The 24,928-nt window shown below is 38.7% G+C and overlaps 1 protein-coding gene and 1 non-coding gene across 5 annotated transcripts in view; one reads left to right on the forward strand and one right to left on the reverse strand.

Moving 5' to 3' along the window:
* CDK14 (cyclin dependent kinase 14) overlaps positions 1-24,928 on the forward strand; it is a 710,477-nt gene that overhangs the window by 572,958 nt on the left and 112,591 nt on the right. The gene's annotated exons all lie outside the window — the stretch shown is intronic.
* On the reverse strand, positions 10,668-10,774 carry LOC130027864 (U6 spliceosomal RNA). Its single transcript, XR_008793083.1, has one exon. It is a non-coding gene; the product is annotated as a U6 spliceosomal RNA (small nuclear RNA).

The following is a 24,928-nucleotide window of genomic DNA, read 5'->3' on the forward strand; positions in this document are numbered from 1 at the left end:
GACTTCAGAAATAGGGCTAGAATGACTTCAGAACTGAATTTTTGGTTTTACTGAAACTCATAACTTCATTCACTTGTGAATAGTTGTTTGTAGCATGCACTTCCGGCAGCAAGGGCACAGCTGTCGATCAACATGTGAACTAATCATTTGTTTCAAGGGTTCCCAGGTGCAGCCACTGGGTGCATGTCTGAATCTTTGGAAACTGCACACCAGCATCTTTGCATTTGTGCTCAAGTGTCCAGAGATCCTGCTTTATGTTTTCACATCTTATCCTGTTTTTCATTTGTAAAGAGTCTGGGAAGATAATTGCTCCAAGGGTGCATTGCAGGCAGCAACCTACATCAGGAATAGTGGTGAATAAAACAACATGCAGCCAGCATCCCACACTACTCCCTTTCCCTTCCTCACCCCCCCTCACCCCTAAAGGAGCCACGCTGTTCCCTCCTGAGGGGCACTGTCTGTTGCAAGCACCTCTGTTCCTTTCTCCTTCTCGTGTTCTCTCTCTCTCTTTTCTGTGAGGAACTGCTAGGGGTTAGACACACAGTTCCATACCCTTTTTGAACTCCCTTAAGAATTCACCTCTCCGCTGTTGTTCCCGGCCCCCTTGATCTCCCCTAACTCTACTCAGAAAACATAAAGGCTCAGCTTCCTCTCCACCACATTGGCGATACTATTGAGAAGGGCTCTATTTTCTAAATAAGCCTCCCAAACCGAAAGCCTGGTCTTCCTCACTGTGCCCCCATTGGTACAGATGTTAATCCTTCAGCTTCAGAACATGGGAAATTGCCATGTTTTGAAAAGTAAAACATGAACAGAAATGCAGAAGCGTTTTTTTTTCTTTTTAAAAGACACTGCTCTTTATATGAAACACTGGCTATGTAATCCCTTTCCTCAACACTTGCTCATGTCATTTTCATTTCATTAAGAAAATGTTTATGAATTTAGCCTCAATGTTGCCATAAATATTAAGCCCTGGATAAAGAGATCATTTTAAACATCATTTTTCTTGGATGTACTCTATACTAGGCCTGGGTTTAGGATTATGAAAATTAGGATTGGAGGAGGGGCCTGTTCATCTGAGAAAACAAAGGGTTCCTTCATCATTTAGGGAGACTGTCTAAAAAATGGGGCTCTGGCACATCCTTCTTGCCCTGCTGAGACCACGAGTTGCCCCCCACGAGTGGCTCTCTGGCACGGCCATGTCCCCAGAGGCACACGGACCTAATTAAGAACCCAGCAGCTTTTGGCAGAAATGTGAATGGACTATGCATTAAGCTATAGCAACATACCCCACTGGCAGGGAAAAGGTGTCTGTCTCTTCCGCTTTTTCCCCCCAGGCAGCATGGTGTCCACCACCTCAGAGCTTATCGGATAGCTAGGTATGAGCCAGCAGTGATGGGGCAACTGCAGCCTCATGGGATGGGGGGCGGAACGAGCACGTCTTTCTTGCCCTGCCGAGACCACAAGTTGCCCCCCACGGGCAGCTCTCCAGCACAGACATGGCCCCATAGGCACACGGACCTAATTTGGAACCCAGCAGCTTTTGACAGAAATGTGAATGAACTATGCATTAAGCTATGGCACCATACCCCACTGGGAGGGAAGGGTGTCTGTCTCTTCCGCCTTTTTCCCCCAAGGTGGCATGGTAGCTGCCACCTCAGAGCTTATTGGATATCTAGGTATGAGCCAGCAGTGATGGGGCAACTGCAGCCTCATGGGATGGGGTGGCGGAACTGGCACGTCCTTTTTGCCCCGACGAGACCATGAGTTGCCCCCGACGAGCGGCTCTCCGGCACGGCCATGGACCCAGAGGCACACAAACCAATCTCGGTACTATGCAATTTTTGGCAGAAATCTCTCTAGACTTAATTAGTAAAATATCAGAAATCCAAAATCGTGTGTCTGTGATAGCAGCCACGTGACATTATATGGTTCCCATAACCAGCAATAGAAAACAAATTATTTCAGCAGGCTTGATTGTTGGGGGAAAATTCCAAATAATAATGGTGCATCTTTTGTCAAAATAATGAATATAATCAAAGTAGAGAGAGAGAGAGTTAAGTGGAAATAATCTGCCTCACAGGCATAGGGAGAGGTCGGATGGGGTATATATTGGGGTTCTTGGTAGTGGAAAATATGCACTGGTGAAGGGATGGTGTTTGTCATTGTATGACCGAGACTTAAACCTAAAAGCTTTGTAACTGTTCTCACAGTGATTCAATAAATAAACTAAAAATAAATAAATAAATGAATAAAAATAAAAAACAGGGCTCCACTTATTCTCATTCTGAAGATAGTTTAAATAGACTCTGCGTGTTGACCTGACTGTCCAATGTCTGCTGCGGAGAATGTGGACCTTTTTACCTTGTAAGAACATAAAGTCACAAATATAATTATTGGCATCAATGGCAAGAGAATGCCTGAAGCCACTACAGTCTCTGGGGTCTGTAGGGATGTGCTTCTACTCCTAGTTGACTACTAATCCACACACTTCTCAGGAAACACACTAACCTCTTTGCACTCATTTTCCCATCTTCAACCCACTTGACAGAAACATTATAAGAATTATATAAGGTATGGGTGAAATGAATTTATAGGCAATTCTTCATTTCCATGCCTCCTATTTTTTAGCAAAAATCAATACAAAGCATTGTATATTCAGTTTCAAAAACTCAGTTGTCTGGGAACATGCAATCTGCTCTGGGCATCTTTTGGAATATTCCTCTTTCCTTTCTAGAAGTGCTAAACTTCTTCGTCATAAAATATTAGGTAAAAGAAGAAAGGAAAACATCTCTATATAGAAACAAGAGCTCTCCCTTCCTTAGCAATTCTTAAGAGTGATAAATTAACAAATAGTTTGGTACATAATTAATATAAAACTGGATCATTGTAAGTTTTAATGCCTGTTTGTTTTTTCTTTTCTTAATTAGATTAGAAGAAACCTACAGATAAACAATTTTACTAAGTTTTGAGTGTGTTAGATATTTCCCATGATGCTCTCTGTGTGAGAACTGAGTCTTGCCCCTAATGGCATTGGGCATTGTGTGTGCACTTGACTTGAGGGAGTTTAGAGATGAAGCACAAAGTCTGTACAGTTTTGTAGCTTTTGTGCAGGAAATTTAGATGGCTTATCTCTGTAAAGACAATGAACAAAGGCTTAGAGAGTGGCCTTGTTTTGGTCCACCTGTTATTACTGGGAAGCAGATGGGTAAGAGACTCCAAAGATAACTGACCTTTTCTTTCTCTTTTTGGTGTTAAGCCAGACATGCTGGTGCTTGGAGCTATTAATCTTGGCTGGGGGTGGGAGGAGGATGGTCATGCCCAGCAGTGCTAGGGGGAACATTCAATGTGGGGAGAGAGGAAGGACACCCCCAACTGTAAAACATGTGCTCAACCTGTTGAACCATTTCTCTGGTTCAATTGCTGGCCTTTGTCACTGAGCCACAGTCATGCCATAACAGAATAATCCCACACTGCCTTGCAATAGATTTCAAATTGTCTTTAGCAACAGCAAAGATGCATTAAAATGTTTTATGAATAACCATGTACACCTCCTAACTAATTATTTTTGTCATATATAAAAACATTTTTAGATTATTCTAGCACTTTGGGGATTTTAGGAAAATCTAATTACTGTTTACAGTTGAAAGTTACTAATGACCATATATTCTGTGTGTGGATACTGTTACTGAGACTATGAATTTGATATAAATGAAAAATATTTACATAAAAAACTCAATATTCTGGCCAATGCTACACTGTTATACAGCATATTTTTGTGCATCTTTTTAGCCCACACTGCATTGTTACACAGCATATTTTTTGTTTCTGAATATGAATTCTCTGCTAGTCCTCAGCTGTATTTAATCCCTCAAGGCTTAATATACAAACATAATGCCAAGTGAACTTCCCTTAAATTATTCAGATTTCCCCATAAATGATTTCCCACTCTTCCTGCAATGGAAAACATTTGATCATAAATTCAATTAAATCAGCCATCATCTTTGTGATGTTTGTCCAGCTAAATCCTTTAGTGACTAAACCAATAAACACACCAGCTGTGTATGTGTGTTTGTACGTGTGTGTGTGCTTATGGCATGAGGTTGCAGTAGAATTGATTTGAAGTGAAGATGAAGGATAGTGCTCATTTCTTCAGCCAAATTTTGACCATCTTACTGCAGCCAGGATTTAAAAGATTAAATTCTTAGTGGGAATGAAATCATGTATATTCTTTTAAATATTTTGACTTTCATTTCCCAACTCAAATCCTGGATTTAAAATACTCAGTTTTAGATCAAAACAGATAGACTTTGGAGATGTTAGCAAAAGCTGTCAAATCACATCAGCCATTATTCCTTCTCTTTTTCCCCCCTCATACTCCCTTCTCCCTAATTAAAGCAAAACATAAATAAAAATATAAAAGATAGTTAACATACTTTTCAGTCTCAAAGGAAGGCTAAGATAGGGCTAGATTCATGACTATATGCATGTGTCACCTGAAGAAGAAGTAAGGTTTATTAGAGGCTTATAAATTCTGTTTATCATCTTAATCCTTAGGCCTTTTTTCAGGCAACAAAGATAACCAACCACCTTTCCTCTTTTTCATCATGCCTTTACTAATGAACTGTTAAATAGGGTGTCTCTGAAGCCTTAGGTGTGCATATCTCTGTATATGTCTGTACCCACAGAGCCTATAGGGGGCAGCATTCTCTGAGGGAAAAGACAAAAGGTCAGGGGACGGCTCTGTATCTCCATGAAATATATCCAATAAAGCAGCTAATTCCTTTTTTACCTTTCCAAATAAGTGCAATATCTCTGTTGTAGGAAATCAGAGCTGCCCCCTACTTTGCTGGTCTGCCCCTGTCTGTGACTTGAGGTATCTTCCTTGGATGATTAATACCTGTATGCATTGACATAGAGGCTCCTTCGTTAAGGAGATTACACCAGTTCCCTGCATTTACTGCCAAACACAACCAGGCCCTTTGCTTTATTAATAGAAATGCGTGGAAATGAGAGTTTTCATTTGTCTCTTATTGATTGTCATCCTTCGTTGAAGTTTAGAGTCAAATTATTCTCACTGTCCTAATTTTATGAGACCTTACTTGTCCCACTCAACATTTCACTACCTCACACCTGTTACTTTTAGGTTGTGACCTCTAAAAAGAATTAGTATCTTTTACTTTTCCCAAGGAAAATGGAAATCATTCTGACAATCGCATCTTTCATCTACAGTGACTTTAGGTTCTTCCCCTAAAAAGTTGGCACATCTTTGGGATAAACATTTAACCAGCACTCTTCTCTACAGCCAAATTCACTGTTTTTCTCAATCCGATATCTAATCTTTATCTAAAGAGCCAAATCTTCCCAATACTAGACTACATAGTTCTTAAAATTTTAAAAAAAAAGTCTCAGCTGTAGTAGAGCAACATGTTCATTAAATCTATGTGCACTACTGGAAATGGTTCATATCCAGTGTCCAGCGCAGTAACTTTTTGCCATATATGTCTATTTGCGTACCTTAAAATGTGGTTGGTGAAACTGAAGAACCTTTTATGTTTGCTTGTTTTTCTTTGCTTAATTCTGTGGCCATATCTGGCAGTGCTCTAGGCTTAGTTCTGGCTCAGTGCTCAGAGATCACTCCTGGCAGTGCTCTGGGGACCATGGGTGGTGTGGGGATTAAACCCAGGTCATCCATGTGCAAAGAAAGCATCCTATCCACTGTACTATTATCCTGGACCCAAAGAACCAATATCTCAATTTAAGTGTATTAAAATAAGATTTTTGCTCGAGCGGGCCCAGTAACGTCTCCATTGGAGACTTTGTTGTTACTGTGTCTGGCATATCGAATACTCTCGGTAGCTTGCCGGGCTCTCCGAGAGGGGCGGAGGAATCGAACTCGGGTTGGCCATGTTGGCCGCTTGTAAGGCGAACGCCCTACCCGCTGGACTATCCAACTGAATAATGTGAAGTAGAACATGATTTAGGACTTTTTTTTAACTGATACTTTATCAGATTATATTGTGAAGTGGATTAGATTTGGCAGCTAAAAAGCCTATTGTCAATGCTTTGTCTCCCTCCCTACTCTTATTTCTTCTTTTTTTTTTTTTCCTCATCTAGCTGTAGGCTTAACTACAAATCCTTTGACTCTGACCCAGGATTTATTCTTTCTCAGAACATCTGAGATATTTTCAATTTTCAAATTCTTCAATTTTGTCGAATATTGAGCATCTTACTCCTTTTCCTCTTTGGTATTCGTGGAGTTTCAAAGATAGCATTTTGGCAGTACTGATTCTATGGACACTTGTCATTTCCTCCTCTAAACCTAGCTGAGTTAACATATCTAGTTTTCCCTAATTGGAAGAACAAAGCTTGGGGAGTGTGCTAACATATCAACTACATATAAGATTGATACATGTCAGCATGTTTCTCTAATCAAACATGAAACATATGTATGCCTGACAACACTGTTCACATTGGCTACAAGTAAATATAGTCTGTGATTGTTCCATTCTGAAGAGGTTCAGTATTCTTTAGAAACTTTCCTTGCAGTTTACTAAGTAATCATTTTTTACGTGCTGCATTCTTCTCATATGACCTGCAAGTGTGTCTTCTTTTTTTTTTATAGATTATGCCAATACATTTATTTTTTAATTTGATTTTTTTATTGAATCCCCATGACTTGCAAAATTGCAGAGTTATTCATGATTGATTTTCAATATTTTTGCACCTTGCCCTTCATTGTGCTGTTCCCTCCACCAATGTCCCCAATTTCTCTCCCATCCTCCACTTGCCTCTACGACAGGTACTTATTTCTTTTTCTTTTTAGGAGCTTTGACTTACAGTACTGTTACTAATAAGACACATTTCATTTTTTTAAAGTCTTAAAAAACTTTTAATGATAACTCAGGCTGTGCCACTAGCTTCTGCCTGATGTCAGAGACATGCCTACTTGTAAACATCTTTACCTCCATACACCTGGAAATTATAAGTAGTTGAACCCCAAATGATAATAAGTGTGCATATTAAACTTTTTCATTTATTTTAGCTGTGAAGATGATAGTGCTCAGAAATGTAAGTAGTTCTAGTCATGATACTAATTTGTTAAGCCATGGATATGGAAAGAGCCTCCTTCAGTTATCAGTCATTTTTTTCTAGGGGCCAGGGACATGGTTCAGTGGACTGGCTCACACACTTGACAAGTGCCAGAATCTGAGTTTAACTGTAGCTCCCCTTATCCATTCTCCCAGCATCACTGGGTGTAGCCCTGAGGCTTCCAGCCACTGCCTGCGTGCTCTGGTCGTCCCTGGCACTGCAGGGCTGATGTTGATGTTGTTGATGATGATGTTCGTGAATTCTCTACAGAGAAAGAGAATTTAGATTATGCTTATATAGATATTTTTTCAATTGTGCTCTTTGTATTGGAAGCAGACGTTTGCAAACTGCAGAAGTACTTTCAGATATTTGTCATAGTGAGCAGTCAGATATATGGTCATACAGGTATAAAAAGAGAAAGTAAAAGGTCGGAGACTCACAAATAAATCTTGGAAGAGAGCAACACACTGCAGAGACGCCTCTGGATCCCCAAGTCACCGTCCAATTAAAATATAACTCCGGGTCTAGCACCCTATTTAAAATTTTAGATTCCTAGAGCTCACAACTGCTTTCACAGCCGCATGACATCTCGTACTTTATGCCACTGATATACCAAGAGTAACACATATATGTATATAACACACACACACACACACACACGTGTATGTGTGTGTGTGTGTGTGTGTGTGTATTTAGCACTGTACTGCACTGTAGCACTGTCCTCCACTGTTCATTGATTTGCTGGAACGGACACTAGTAATGTCTCTATTATGAGACTTGTTGTTACTGTTTTTGGCGTATCGAATACGCCACAGGGAGCTTTCCAGGCTCTGCTGTGTGGGTGGGATACTCTCGGTAGCTTGCTGGGCTCTCCAAGAGGGACGGAGGAATCAAACCTGGGTCAGCCGCGTGCAAGGCAAACGTCCTACCTGCTGTACTATCGCTCCAGCCCGAAATGATAGTAAGTGTAGAAAACCCTAAAGAAAACTGCAATAAAATTTCTATACATATAAATATATGTATATGTATATTTTATATATAGAACTTTTATATTTAGAATATACATATTTATATTTATAGAACTTATATATACATATATATATATATATATATATATAAAAGCCCACAAGGTTCAACCTCTAACAACATGTTAGTGATCTCTTGCTCCAAGGTGAGATACAATAATTTTCACACACTTCCCTCTAAGGACATTTTAGTCAATTATTCATAACAAGCAATAAAAAATAGAGTATTTAGCATCTGCCTTTGGGGCAGGCTTGGGTGGTGGTGGAAAATTCAAAATAATGATGGTGGGAAGGTGTAATGGTAGTGGTATTGGTGTTGAAATATTGAATATAATCAATTATTGTGAACAAGTTTATGAAAATAAAATTTAAAATATCTTTAAAAAGAGAAAGTAAAAAGGCAAGGATTTGGTACTAGGAGAATATAGTTCTTAACACTTTCTGAGTTGGCATACACTCTACATATTTTTCATTAAAAATCACTCTTTTGACTCGAAGAGATATAGTACAGGGATTACTATCCCAGCCTGCATTCAGTCAGTCCTGCAAGTTTGCTCCCTTGCACTGTATTTGATCCCTTGAGCACCAGCAGAAGTGATCCCTGAACACAGAGCCAGGATTAAGCCCTGAACTCCACTGAGAGTGGCCCTAAATCTCTCCTGTCCATCCCCCACACTCTAGAAAATTTTTTTTAAAAAACAGTATTTAAATTACACACTTCAATGTAGGAGGAAACTATCTTTTTTGGAAAAAAATACACATTTTTCAAAAAAATTGAAGACCTCTCCTCTGTGATAACCTCACATTTATAGCATATGTCAGATCACAGTAGAAAAAATTATTTTCCGAGTCAAATCACCAAACAAAAACCAGCAACAAAATTTGTTTTCCCAAACATGCTAACCATCACATCAGTCCCAGCCATGCAAGAAATCACAGTAATCCCCCAAACGCTGATTGCAGTTCCTTGGAATGCTTGTGGACTTTTAATACTCTGCAGTCATGTGAGTCCTGGTTAAGATGTTCATGAGTAATTCTGTTGGGACATTTTGAGCAAACTGGTTGAAAGGGGGAAAGAATAAATAGCAAAGGCCAAGAAGCAAAAGTCTTTCAGACCATGTCTTGATATGCCTGGACTTAAGGTTAACACTCTAGTGCCTGATAAGTACAAAGGAATCAAGACATGTAGGAACAGAGCTATCATAGTGACCCACACAATGAGGAAGGTATTGAACATTAGAACAAGAAGAGACAAAACTAAATAAAGGCAAAGTTGGTCTGACTTGGTATAATTTACAAATCTTGCTGAAATTAAGAGACTGGGATCAGGGAGAAAGCTCATCCAGGTGGAATATGTGATTTGAAATAGCCTTGAGGCACAGAATAAGGACTTTCCCCTGAGCACCATCCAGTATGGTCCTCCCCCTTCAAAAAAACACACACCAAAAACCAAAATAGCCATAAAATGAAATTAAGAAATTGAACCTGAAGCCTGTCTATCAGGAAAAAAAAATAGTATCGAGGCATGTAAGACAGTATTGAAAATATTCTCCCTGAAGTTCCACTCGCATTATTTTCATGTGCATGTAAAAATTTATGAGATCTTTTCTGTGCAAGTTTAGTCACTACCTCAATTCTAATTTTTCTCGTACTTGTAAATCACCCAATAAGGTATTTCCTATTGGAAGATTTTTACAAACATACTCTGTATAGGAGGAAATTACTATCTTCCTAAAAACTCCCTCTACCACATAAAGTCCGTATACTTCTCCACAAGTATAGACATAGTGGGGATGTGTCAGCAATGTGCATTAGCAAACAACAACAGCTGCATTTGTTCACAGAGCACATGGATGTGCCTCTAGCGTGCCAAATGCTTTGTCTGCATTATCTTACTTAATCCTCAAAACAACTCTCAAATAGTTCTCCATATTTTTCTGATGGAAACACTTAAGCTTATTTTAGAAAGTTTATTTTCCTTTCTTCGGTTGTGTTTTAGACAGACCAGATCTCTTACATCTATCCCTCATTTCCATTTTATACACAGTAATGCTAATACGAGGCAAAGGCAAATAAATCACTCACCTGGTATTTAAAATTTAAAGTGCTATTCCCTCCAAAAAGGGAAGATTTGTAAACTAGATAAATATTTTAGTGCATTGTTTTCATGAGAACAGCATTAGAGGACGGAGTGATTTTAAAAAGGGTTAAGGGACATATTTTGTATGCAATTAGCCCTAGGTGTGTCCCTGGCACGACATGGTCCCCCGAATATTGCTGATCCACCTCTGGAAGCCCCTTGGTATAGTGGGTAATCACTGACATTATAGGTCAGGTCCTGTGCAGCCCTGAATCTTTGGTTCCTCACTTTGAAGAGCTGGCCAGCAGGGTTGGCTGAGACTTTCTGGGGGCCCAAAACTTCTGGAGCACTATTAGGTAGACTCCCTCAAAATGGATCAATTAAATCAAAAGGATTTATTGTTTCCTGTTTTCCATCATCCTAATCTTTATTAGCATCTATTCCCTCCAGATATAAAACCTCATTTAAAAAAATCTGTGGAGTACTTTATAGAGTTACTTGTCATCCTTGCACAGGGTCCATGCAAATCTCAGTAGCATCCATACATTTTTAGTATATGTGCTGCCAAAGAGAGCACAATAAGTGTCATTGTTGTTGGTGTTGATGGTTGTGGTGGTTTGGGGCCACAGACTCAGGACTCTTGTCTCTGAGCACAGGGATCACTCCTCACCATGCTCTGTGGACCATATGCGGTGTCTGGACCAAACCAGAATCAGCGGCATGCAAGGAATGGCCCTATCTTCTGAAACACCATCGCTACAAGGGTTATAGAGAAAACAGCCCATTTATTTACTGAAATGACACAGTAAGGCAGTAAAAATTATGGAAAATATTAGGGAAATGAGTTAAAAGTTTCAAAGATAATCGTCATTCATGAAACATTAAGAAATTTAATTTAATATCAAAAACATTCTGGATCTTTGAGGTGGGTATATTCAGATGAAGTTCTCTCATTGAGTTTACTTTCAAGAATATGAAGGACAATAAACAAATAACAATAATCTTAAAAAGTGATATGTGAGAAAGTAAAACAGGATGTTGAAATACAGTGAATATAAAACTAGTGTTGATGAACTAAAAGTTGTCCTCAGGGCTCCCTTCTGGCCTCTGTGCTCAGGGCCTCAGGGTTATTCCTGTCCATGCTAGTGGTCCATATACGGTGCGGCAAATCGAATCTGGGTCAGTCACCTGCCAAGCAAGCACCTCATCTCTCTGGCCCCTTATCCTTAATGTCTTATATTTTCACTTTTACTGGAAGTTTTGGGGCAGCAGAATATATGAATACAGATATATTTTAAGAAGAGCTGTATTGTAATGTGATTTTTTTTTACGCCTCATGACACTTCACAATAAGATATTTACAGAGCTTCTATATGCTAGGAGTTGATGTAAGATAAATTCCATAGCTATATTTTGGTGAATGGAGATTTGATAAAACTAGCCACACTGTTAAGGGAATATTAAACAACAAAGTGAAAATCAAAGTAAATAACCGCAAGTGGAAAAAATTACACTCTCAACAGTATACAATATTTATGGACGCCTGAATTTGTTTTTCATTTTTTTCTTTTTTTTTAAATTAGTGAATCACCGCGAGATACAGTTATAGACTTATAAACTTTCGTGTTTACATTTCAGTCATACAGTGATCGAGTACCCATCCCTCCGCCCGTGCCCATTTTCCACCACCAATGATCCCAGTATCACTCCCACCACCCCAACCCTATCCCCCCCACCCCACCCCACCTCTGTGGCAGGGCATTCTGTTTTGCTCTCTCTTTCCTTTTGGGTGTTGTAGTTTGCAATAGAGGCACTACGTGGCCATTGTGTTTGATTTGTAGTCTATATTTGGCACACATCTCCCAACCAGAACGGGTCCTCCAAACACCCTTTACTTGGTGTTCCCTGTTCTATCTGAGCTGCCTTTTCCCCAACATTTGAGGTCAACTCCCAAGTCTTAGAGTAAACCGCCTGGTCCTTATCTCTACTATTCCTGGGTGTTAGTCTCCCATTCTGATACTTTATAGTCCACAGATGAGTGCAGTCTTTCTATGTCTGTCCCTCTCTTTCTGACTCATTTCACTTAACATGATACTTTCCATGTTGATCCACTTATATGCAAATTTCATGTTCAACAGCATAGATTTCAGGTTGAAAAATACCAGAAGGGTCAGTGAAGGATATTGAGCTCCCATTTGACCCAGCAATACCACTTCTGGGAATATATCCTGAAGAGCTAAGAAAATGTAGTAGAAATGACATCTACGCTTGTATGTTCATTGATGCACTGTTTACAATAGCCAAAATCTGGAAAAAAAACCGAGTGCCCAAGAACAGATGACTAAATAAACTGGTACATTTATACAATGGAATATTATGCAGCTGTTAGAAAAGCTGAATTTGGTTTTCACCTGTAATTTTTTTCTACAATAGGAGGAAACAAAAGTATATGATCATAATATAAGCATGAGTCTGACATTCAGAAGTTTAAACTCTCAAAATTAAGGTTTTGAAAAAAAATTGTCATTGTCACTGTCACTGTCCTCCCATTGTTCATCTATTTGCTCAAGTGGACCCAGTGACATTATGAGACTTGTTGTTACTGTGTTCTGCATATTGAATATGCCATGGGTAGCTTGCCAGGCTTTGCCATGCGGGCGAGGTACTCTTGGTAGCTTGCTGGGCTACCCCAGAGGGACGGAGGAATCGAACTCGGGTCGGCCCGGTCGACCACATGCAAGGCAAACACCCTACTCACTGTGCTATGTATGCCATAATAGAATCATAAAATTATGGATTTTCCTTTTATTTTTTTTTAATACCTATACACTGTCACTGTCCTCCTGTTGTTCATCGATTTGCTTAAGCACGTCTCCATTGGAAACTTTGTTGTTACTGTGTTTGGCATATCGAATACATCACGGGTAGCTTGCCAGGCTCTGCCATGCGGGTGAGATACTCTTGGTAGCTTGCCGGGCTCTGCGAGAGAGGCGAAGGAATCGAACTCGGGTCGGCCATGTTGGCTGCGTGCAAGGCAAACACCCTACCGCTGTGCTGTCGCTCCAACCTAGTGTAGAAAAAAAATCTCTGAACATCTGACAGGAGATCTTTTTGGTTGTTGTTGCTATTAATAAGTTTCCAAGTTGTGAAAATGATCTAGAGTTTCAGTTCCCTCTTCATTAAAGAAGGATAATGATTATCTCATAGCTGGTTACGTATGACCAGGAAATCTATCACAGGTGATGTCCATTGCACATAGAAAATTTCTCAATAAATGCTTCCACGTACCTTTTCACCTTCCCACAGAATTGGGAGTAAGGGTGCTACCTTTTGTGATTATCAGGTAAGATCAGATAAGTCATCAGGTCAGTGTATTGTCTAAAAGAGCTGTATGACAAGGTAGACAGACCAGTTAGGATCTGTAAGTATTCAAAGGTATCTGACTTTTCTTCTTAAATACAGTTAAGACCTTCTCAGAGAATACTCATCAAGTGAATAGACTCCTTTCAGTTTTCATTTGAGACTTAAATACATAAACAAGTATCTCTTATGTCAAAATAAAATATTGCATATTTATTTCCTATTTCGTGGGGGCTATACCCAGTGGTGCTTAGGGATTACTTGTGGCTCTGTGTCACATATCATTCCTGGCAGCACTCAGGGGACCATATGTGGTACCAAGAGTTGAACCCTGGTTGGCCACATGCAAGGAAACTGCCCAACTCTCTTTACTATCACTCTGTGATAGTATACAAATTGTATATTTTAATATTTCAGATGCAATGTCATAAAATAAAGGAGCCCAAATTCCAGTCCCCAGCAAATAGATTATTCATAACATGTAAGCTCTAACCTAACTGAATTTTCTTTCAAAAATGGAAGAACATTTCTTAGTGATTTCATCCAATCCTAGACATTTAATATCTGTCTGTGAGACAGTTTTTTGAAATGTAAAGAAAAATTATCTCTTTTGTATCGGCATATGTGCTAAACTATCTATGTATCTATTGCTTTTAAAAAAATACTTCCCTGTTTACATTTTTCTTATTATCTTGAATCATGTCCAGTCTCTTAGGAAACAAATATATAAAAAATGAATTCTGTGGAATGTTAACTGTGCCAGTATTTTTCTTCTTTTTATCATGCCCCAAGATTCACCAAAGCTGATATAAATTCACCATGCCTTCTTTAAAAAGCGTAACAGCAAGGCATTCTTCCTGCTGGAGTCGGACTGTAAAAGGTGATTTCCTTTTACTCCATTTGGTTTAAGCCTGTAAAAAGCATTAAGTGAAAAATCTGATATATTTGTTCAGGCATTTTTTGCATTACTAAGTTATATTTTTCAGCTTTCAGTGAAAGGTTTATTGAGAACATAAACTTTGAAGTGGTTTTGTTCAGGATTAAGGATATATATTTTCATCTTTTTTGGTGAATAATATCACACAAAATGAGGCCTTTCAGGAGCTATTTTTAGCACTGTTGATAGGGGAAGGACACATAGTTCCATTCTGCTGAAGCAGATATCAGCATTCCAAACCAGCCTCTGATGATGAGATTTGTAACTTCAGCAGAATGAAAAGCTGTGAAGTTACCATTTTCCATTAGCTCAATTTACCATAATACAAATGCACCAATAAGTTAAAACTATTTTGCAGGAGCCTTTTATAATGAAAATGTTTACCAATCTGTGTAATTTAGACTGAATATTTATAACCTATCCATCTGAAATGTAAAGAAAGCATAAGCCATTGCAAATATGTATTATTGCATAATACATATTATGTATTGATTATGTATTGATTCCTTTTTGATTAATGAAAATTTGAATTTAAACTCCCAATACATTCTTTTGTCATCAAAAATGAGCTGTTTGTTTCAGATGAAAGTATTATAATCATACACTTTGAACTCAGGAAAATTGGATAATCTTTATTCTCTAAATAGCATAAATAACAAAATCATCATAACTGTTAAAATAGTCACTAACAATTTACTTTGCTTCACTCTTGATTTCCTAAAAATGTTTGTAAAGACTCGTGAAATAGGTGAAATAATATGATGTCTATAATCGATTTAAGCAAGTGACGGGATGGAAAGGTCAATCTTCACAGTAGTCCTATGATGTAGGAAAGGGCTATTAATTTTATCCTGATCTATATCCAGAAGTTGGAAAGGTTACGAATTGCCTCATGTCCTTCAGGTAACAATGGAATACCATGTGGGGTAGGGGAGGTCATATGGCTATGAAGATGGTAGTTTTTATGATTGGATATATATAACCAGGCAGAGTAAGTTGGAAATAAATTCTCTTGTCTGCACATCATCTGGATGCTGATCATGTTCTATACTGATGTCTGAGTTTAGAATTTTCTTTTTAAGTATTCTGTAAGTTCTATCATTTGATTAAAAGGGTTAAATATTTTTTAAATTTGACGTATTCTATATGCCAAAAACAGTAACAAGTCTCACAATTTGTTGTGAGACATTACTGGTGCCCAGTTGATCAAATCGATGGACAACGGGAGGACAGTGCTACAGTGCTACAATTTATTTAAATAAAATTTTTCTCTTCTATCAGGTCATTAAGGCAGAGGACTGAAAAGGACCAGCACACTTCTGCTGTCATTAACCCCCAAATGAAAGTAAAATACTGAATCAGAATTATAAAATTATAATCATAGAATCTTTTGAAAACATCACAGAGGAATCTATAAATCTTTTCTAAGACATAACTGAGGCCCATTTCTGATAGGTTTGTACTGTGCTGTAAAGAAAAATTTTAATGCTTGGCAAGCTGTAACAAAGCTTAGAGTAATTTTTAAATGGTATGTTACTTAGAAATATAGAATTATAGGGCTGGAGCGATAGCACAGGGGCTGGAGCGATAGCACAGCGGTAGGGCATTTGCTTTACAAGCGGCCAACATGGCCGACCCGAGTTCGATTCCTCCGCCCCTCTCGGAGAGCCCGGCAAGCTACCGAGAGTATTCGATATGCCAGACACAGTAACAATAAAGTCTCCAATGGAGACGTTACTGGGCCCGCTCAAGCAAATCGACGATCAACGGGAGGGCCTTTTACCTTTACCTTTAGGTTAAGTTTATATGGATTATAGTGTTTATCTTGACTAGTAGCACTGTAGCACTGTCCTCCCGTTGTTCATCTGTTTGCTCCAGCGGGTAGCAGTAATGTCTCCATTGTGAGACTTGTTACTGTTTTTGGCAAATCAAATACTGCACGGGGAGCTTGCCAGGCTCTGCTGTGTGGTATTGACTAGTAAAAAAAATGTAACAACATAACAACTCAATGAAAAGTTATAGCCATGGGGTACTTGAGAAGTCTGGGATAAGAAATTAAAGTGGATTCTCTATAAGAGCACTGCCATGGTAGATCACCAGCTCTTCTCTGTAAACAGCTTGAAGGGAAGCATGATTATCCTTGAGGTAGTTAGCAAAAATAAATTTAAATACATAAAGACCTTTTTGAAAAGAATGTGGTAAGAGGCCCGCTTATTTAACTTTTCTCCTTGAATATTTTATAATATCTGCACCAGTAGATTGATGAAAAACAAATACAAAAATATGTAGTTTCATTAAAGCCCCTGGGGAGGGTTAGTATAATTATACACTAACCAGTTTTTCAAAAACAGTTGCTTGATTTCAGAATGAACATAAACATTATAGTCACCACTACTTCCTGGAAGGGTGGAAAATTTGTAATAAATAAAAACAAGGAATTATGGGTAAATATTTTCTGGCTAAATTCTCAAAACCCACAGCAAGACCTTAATAATCCCCCTTTCCTCAAACCCATTTTTTGGCAGTTTTTGTTACTATTCAGAGTTTCAGTATTGTCATTTTTAAAACTTGGTTCAATGACATCCTGCTGAGGGAATCTTCAGCACTTTCTGGACTTTTCCACCAGTTAGTGGCAAGTGTGTCACAGAAGGGGTAGATCTTAATTAAAGGACTACGAGTGTAGAGGGTCTGGGAATTATTCATCTTGTCCATGATGACTGAACTCTCTGTGTTGTTTTCATATAGGATGGTATAGGTGTTAATGGAAATATAAGATGAATATTCTCTTTAGCAATAAAATTCAGAATTAAAAAGCGGAAAATTACAGGAAAAAAATTGGATGCTTTTAAAGAAAACTATTTTACCTAATTATTTTTTATTTTGTTTTTCTTTGGGAGTTACTCCTTTCTTGGTGCTCTGGGTTCATTCCTGACAGTGCTAGGGATTGAACTTAGGCTTCTTGCATGCAAAGCACATGCATGTGCTCAGCATGTTGAGCTATTTCTCTGCTCCCAAGAAATGTTTAATTCAATGCAGCTGTTAGAAAAGATGAAGTCATGAAATTTGCATAGAAGTGGATTGACATGGAGAGTATCATGCTAAATGAAATTAGTCAGAGAGAGAGGAACAGACATAGAATAACTGCACTTATTTGTGAAATATAGAGTAACCTAATGGGAGACTAACACCCAAGGATAGTAGAGATAAGACCAGGAAGATTGCTCCACGGCTTGGAAGCCAACCTCACATGCTAGGGGAAAAGGCTACTGAGATAGAGAAGGGACCACCAAGTAAAGGGTGCTTTGAAGGGCTCACTCAGGATGGGAGATGCGTGCTGAAAGTAGACTATAGACCGAACGTGGTGACCACTTAATACCTGTATTGCAAACCATAACACCCAAAAGGAGAGAGAGAGTAAAAGGGAATGTGCATGCCACAGAGGTGGGGGCAGTATGGGGGGTGGTGGTAGGGATACTGGGAACATTGTTGGTGGAGAATGGGCACTGGAGGAGGGATGGGTACTTGATCATTGTATTACTGAAATGTAAGCACGAAAGTTTGTAAGTCTTTAACTGTATCTCATGGTGATTCATTAAAATTTTTTTAAAAAAACCTCAAACAAAAGAAAAAGAAATTTTTAATTCAATAACCTCTTTACTCACTGGGTAGTATAAAGCATACTCTCTCTCTATATATATATATATACATATATATATATGTATATATAAATATCACTGTCATCACTATCATCCCGTTGTTCATCATTTGCTTGAGTGGGCACCAGTAACATCTCCATTCATCCCTGTCACTGTGCTAGTGTAGCCTGATGGCATATTGTGGGCTCTTTCAGGGTCAGAGGAATGAGGACGATCATTGTTACTGTTTTTGTCATATTGAGTACACCACAGGTAGCTTTCCAGGCTCTCCAAGAGGGATGGAGTCTTTTGGGGAAGCCTCTAATCACCTTTACAGGTGTTCCCAGTCAGGCATATATGTGGGCAGGGTACTCTTGGTAGCCTTCTGGGTTCTCTGAGAGTGAGAACTAGACAATAAGAGGTCTCGCAGCTGCAAATGCGGCTATGTGCTTCCGGGAGCTTGGTTTTATAATCTCTGGATCTTGGCCGTTGATGGGATTACATGGCAGTTGGTGTGTGTAACTGTCTAGCCACTTGAAGATGGGGGATCTGGGTGGAAGAGGCCCAGTCCCAAACTGAGCAGGCTTGGAGATCTCAGCCCTGAGTCCTGCACACCTGGGTTCCTCCATGGTTCCTTCATGTGTGAGGTTCATCTGAGCATGTGGAGAGTGGGTCTAAGCATGGCTGTGGCTGGGTCCGGAGGTCTTCAGCTGCCGGGGTTCTGCTTGGGGCGGGGAGGAAAACTCAACCCACTTCCCTCCAAGGGGCCCCAGAGAGGACAGCCAGGCGTGGGGACAGGAGACTCAGTAGACTCTGTATATATATATATATATATATATATATATATATATGTATCTCTATGAAATATTAAATATTTTTACCAAGAAGTCTTTAGCTATGACACAAAATAAAGTAAAGGTAAAGGCCCTCCCATTGTTCATCGATTTGCTCGAGCGGGCCCAGTAACATCTCCATTGGAGACTTTGTTGTTACTGTGTTTGGCATATCGAATACGTCACGGGGAGCTTGCCAGGCTCTGCCATGCGGGCAAGATACTCTCGGTAGCTTGCCGGGCTCTCCAAGAGGGGCGGAGGAATCGAACTCGGGTCGGCCATGTTGGCTGTGTGCAAGGCAAATGCCCTACCACTGTGCTATCGCTCCAGCCCATGACACAAAATAAACAATAATATTCAAAAGTCAGTAGTCTGTAATACCCAAGAATAGCTGAGATAAATATCAGGAGGTTTACTCCATGGCTTGGAGGCCAGCCGCTCACTCTAGGAGTAAAGGCAGCTCAAATAAAGAAGGGAGCACCAAATAAGGGGTGTTGGGAAGATCCGCCCAGGATGAGAGATGCATGCTGAAAGTAGATTATAGACTGAACATGATTGCCACTCAAAGCCTCTTTTGCAAACCACAGCACCCAAAAGGAGAGAAAGAACAAAAGGGAGTGCCCTGCCACAGAGGCAAGGTGGGATGGGGGGATGGGAGGGTGGGAGGGATACTGGGATTAGTGGTGGTGGAGAATGGCCACTGGTGGAGGAATGGGTACTCAATTATTGTATAACTGAAACCCAAGCACAAAAATTTGTAAGTCTACAACTGTACCTCATGGTGTTTCACTAATAAAAAAATTTTTTAAAAAGTCAATAGTCTGTAAAATCTACTTTGTAGGGGCTAGAGACATAGTAAGGAAGTTTAAGCACTTTCCTTGCATGTGGCCATTTCTGGTTCTCTCTCTGGAATCACATATCCATGTTTGTTTTCTGAGGGCCACTAGGAATGACCCTTGAAAACAGAACCAGGAGTAATCTCTGAGCACTGCACTGTTATTTGGATGTGGCCCAGTATCCCTAACCACTCACTCCCTCGCATATTTTTTACCTCTCATTATCTGGATTATATAAAATAATAAATACAGAAGCATTTTATATATGTACAACACTCCCAGCATATAGCATCATTCTATATCATTTGACATTTAAGTGAGATGACCATTATAGAATGTGTATCTTCTAGGGATATAGTGACATTAAATAGTTTTACTGGAAATAAACGAAAGAGAAATGATCGATTTTCTATACAAAATTCAGCCTAATTTAGTAATCCAGTATAAAAATGCTATCTATTTACATGGAGGACAGAAAATCCATAATTTTTTACAAGCTATCACTAACAAAGAAAGTCTCAGCATCAACTCTGTCTTCATTATTAGAGTGACTCAGTCTCACCCACCACTCGGGTTTGAGATATTCACTATTCACTGAATAAGCTTACATCTTTGTATTAGCATTTGAATTTTCCAATAGTCTATTCTAATATCTGTGATTCCCACTTAATTATATTCCAATAGATCAATTACAAACCCTCTCTCTGCAAAATGAATAGATTTGAGCCTGTTTTCTGAAAATAAGCCATTTCCTGAAAAATCAGAGAAATTTTATTACTGTAATTTTCCTTCAAAGTCAAAGACTTTGATAAGAAAGTGATTGAGCATTTTGCTTTTGATAGTTAAATATGAAATTGTGATATACCTGACAATTATGCTCAGTGCAATTAAAAAGTCAGACTTGTCTTGAATGATAGACTCCTTTATAAATGACTTCTTTTAATTGAATCACCGTGAGATAGAGCACTACAAAGTTATTCATGATTGCATTTCATTCATATGGTGTTCCAAAAGAGATTGATTGTTTGGGGATTGGAGTAGTACCCTTGTGCATAGCTGACCTGTGTTTGATCCCGGCACCACATATGGTCACCCAAGCAGGAGTAAACTCAGAACACCACTGGGTGTGGTAAAAAACAAACAGGAGCAACAAAACCCACAAAAAGTATATTGGTTGTTTGAAAAAGAGAGATAGTACTGAGGTAAGCACTTGCCTTGCATACAGCCAAACCCAGTTCAATCCCAATTCACAGATGGTAGGTACTCTGCCAGTAGTGATCCCAGAATACAGACCCAGAATTAAGCCTTGAACACTACAAGGTGGGGCCCGACCCTCTTCCCCTGAAAATATGGAGATTTATTGCTGTGTAATCCAATGTTGGCATCTTTACTATAGGGAGAGTGTGTATGTGATCAAATGAAAGGATCCAAACCCATTGGTTTTGTTCATAGAACGCATGAATGTGAAACCCTCCAAATTATTCACTCCAGGTCACTGTTTCCAACTTTGCAAGACAGTATACACTACAGTGTTTTATATATAGGTCCATCATTGAATTCAGGTAAGGAATCATCTTGAACTGTTCTACCCATTTTCCCTTTCAAGACTTACTGTGGAAATTAGTGTCTTCACTGAACGTTCTAGTAAGTAAACTAAAGCTCCTACACTTCTACTCTACATACCATGCTTGCATTTGCTAACTTATCAATAAATCCTAGTTAAAACTTTTATAGGAAAAAAATTAAAGTCATCTTTTGGGAGAAAATGTAATTGTCTTTGTTTCTTAGTTATTCAAGCAGATGTTTATCGGTTTTAAAGGGAGTCTTCCGAAAGTAAGAGTGCAAAAGCACACAAAAATCAAAACAACTAAAACACTTGCAGTTCCTGTTTATAAAGTGACTTCTAAACAGTAAGGGCCAATTTTATCCTCACTTCAATGTCCTTATGTTGTTTCTGTTTCTATTTTAAAATGGTTGTTTACTCTTTAAACTCAAGTTTTTCATAAGATAAGACTTTGGTAGGTATGGTAGTTGATATTCTCAATTTCTAATCAGTTACTGAAAAGATGTGTCCCCATGACCTCTCAGGAACTTTACCTTCTAAGAAGTAGCCCTAATTATCCTTCCCTGGCTCCAATTCTTTTTTTATGCACCATCATTTCCATCTTTCACTTTCAATTCTTTCTTCTCAACTTTGACAGTCTTCAGCCTGACAGTACTCTGGGTTGGGTTTGCTCTTTGTTTTTAGCATAGCTAAGAAACTTAAAGAGAATTTTTCAAAGAGTTTTTAAAGCATTGAATTCACAGGTTGAGTGGAGGGAAGTGAAAGGCACTGTTAGATCATTTCCTGTTGGCAGGACAAAAAGCCCTGGTAGGTGAGTCCTGGGAGACTAATATGACTGATAACCTTTTGCCTCTAGTTCACAACCTTGCTTTGTTTCAGATTGGAGAACACATGATGTTAGTGCTAGACAACCCTTAATGGCCATTCAATATCCCCCACTTCCAAGATTCAAAAGTGGACCTCTAGGAAGAATAAGGAAAATATTATAATCATTGTCTATGACTTTTAAAGTATTCGTGTTAATTCCTTATTTTCATTTTTAATTCATTGTGTGTGTGTGTGTGTGTGAGAGAGAGAGAGAGAGAGAGAGAGAGAGCGCACATGTGCTTTTTTTGCGGAAATAAAAATTCAAAAAATGAAGAAAATGTATTATAATGAGAACAGTAACTGTTTTCAACTATATTAAAATATTTGAAAGTCACTCATAAGATTTTTTTTTCTTATGAACACACTGAATTCAGTAGGGATTGTTTTTCTTCATTGTCATTTAGATTGATAATTTTAATGTGCTTCATTTTTTTTCCCTACAGAGTTTCTATGAATAGAAAACATCTTTCACTTTTGGATAAAAGGGGTATAAAATGAATGTGACATTCCCTTGCCCTTCCTACCCTGCCAGGCTTATGTTTGCCTTTCATATGAGCATTTAGTGAGCATTAAAGACTCACTGAGAATAGTGTACCCAGGTTGATGAGCCTATCGCAGAGCCCCTCTCAGTGACCTGGTATCCCACTCAAAATTATGAGTTTTTCACCTTTGACAGTAGCAGGCATTAGGGTTGGAACCCCTCACCCCATGAAAAGCCCTAATGTCAAATCATCTCTTCAATCAATGCCTGATTGTTCCTGGTGAGCAACTTTTAATACCATCTCTCTAAACTGCTCCTCCCTCTGCTAAGTCTCCCTGAAAAGCCCCTAACCTCACTCACCATCTCACTTCTTTAGATGGCCTGATTCCATTCTTTATTAACATGCCCAGTATATGAAGAATTTCCCCTTTGCCCATTGTTTACTTGGCCTACTCATAACTCCCAGCTTCTGATAACGACCTAACACTTTTCTGTTTCTATCATGTTGCCTTCTCCAGGATATCCTATAAGTGGATTACATAGCATGTCACCTTTGCTTCTTCCAGTTAGCAAAATGCATTTGTGAGACACTACAAAGTTGTGTGATGGAGGAACATTGGCCTGAAGCAATATCAGATAGCTAGTTTTTGAGGCCTCGTAAAGGTGACTTAAAGAATCTGATTTTTTTTCCCCAAAGGAGACAAGGAGAGAGCATCAACTTAACTATCATTCCAGGAGGAAAGACCTAAGAATTTGATATATATTTTAGGTATTGATTTACAGTACTTTTAATAGTGACATTTTGATTTACAATGTTTGGTATTTGCTCCCCACAAGTAGGATGTCAGCATTCCTCTACTATTCTCTACAGCTTCTCTTTCACCCTGCCAACTCCAGTTAATGAATTCAGTTCTGTGGGCAGACTCTGAGAGTTTCATTATTGGCCTACATAGATCATTTTATACCACCTAGAGTTTGCATATTCTACATAAAGATCTATGGTGGGGATTTCTTTTGATATCACCAAAAATCAACTAACACTGGGATAAAAAATAACAAGTTGAAGTCATCCATTCAAATGTTGAACCAAGAATAAAAATAAATGAAATGTCCAGGGAACAAGAATGTAGAGTGAAAGTAGACTGATGAAGTAAATACTAAAGTTTCAATTGCCCTGAAGATGTTGCCAGAACAGGAGCCATAGAGCACTTAGGTGTCAGGAAATAAAGATCTTGGCTTGAGAAAGGCAGAGCATGGGAAATGATATTATCTTTATGGAGTCCAGATCATCAGTGTCTTAGCAGTGATGAGCGTGTGTTGAAAATAAGAGACTGCAAGGACAATTGTTTGCCTCAGCCTTGGCTCTGAATGGAAATTGAGAATTTGAACCTTGAGAATGTTATAAGCTTAGGTTTTAAATTTTACTAACTCATTGAGTCTCAGAAACCAAAAAAAAACAAGTTAGAGTGCTTAGATGTTGACAGAACTCCAGTGTTCCTGGTAGAAGCAAATGAAATTTTCTCTGGAGGAAAAAAAAATACTCTACCTGGGTTCTTCAGAATACCCACAGATTAACATTAGCCAAGCATAAATCCACAATCGGGAATTATAAAGCATATGCGAAAAAGTCATTTTAAGTGAGGGTCAGTAGCAGAACCAACAAAATTGGGGCAGGGTGGAGGTAGGATACTTAACCTTTTTTTTTTTTCTTTTTGGGTAACACCCAGTGATGCTCAGGAGTTACTCCTGGCATTTCACTCATGAATTACTCTTGGCGGTGCTTGGGGGATCATATGAGATGCCGGGGATAGAACCTGGGTCAGATGCTTGCAAGGCAAATGCCCTACACACATTGGAGGAATTAATCATACATAGAAGTATAAAGTACATTTAAGTGCTGTAAAATCAAACCAACTTTAAAACTTAAATTATAAGTCATCAAAATTAAAACTGTAAGATTTTTTTCAGATTTAAAAGTTAGAAAAATATTTTCATTAACAAAATAAGTAGTAAAAAGAGATGTATGTAGCTAATAAGAAAATTTAAGCTGAAAAGGGACTTGAGTGGAGAACAGAGACAAACTATGAAAAACAAAAACAAATTTTAATAGCATTACATTGGAGTTGATAGATGAGAAAAGAGAATATGTTAGGGAAAGGCAATACTAAGGAAGTAGTGGCTGAGGTTAGAGAGATCATATAAGGGATAAAAAAACACC

The sequence above is a fragment of the Sorex fumeus genome, unplaced genomic scaffold (assembly GCF_029834395.1).
Source record: "Sorex fumeus unplaced genomic scaffold, SorFum_2.1 ptg000037l, whole genome shotgun sequence".
Taxonomy (NCBI): domain Eukaryota; kingdom Metazoa; phylum Chordata; class Mammalia; order Eulipotyphla; family Soricidae; genus Sorex; species Sorex fumeus.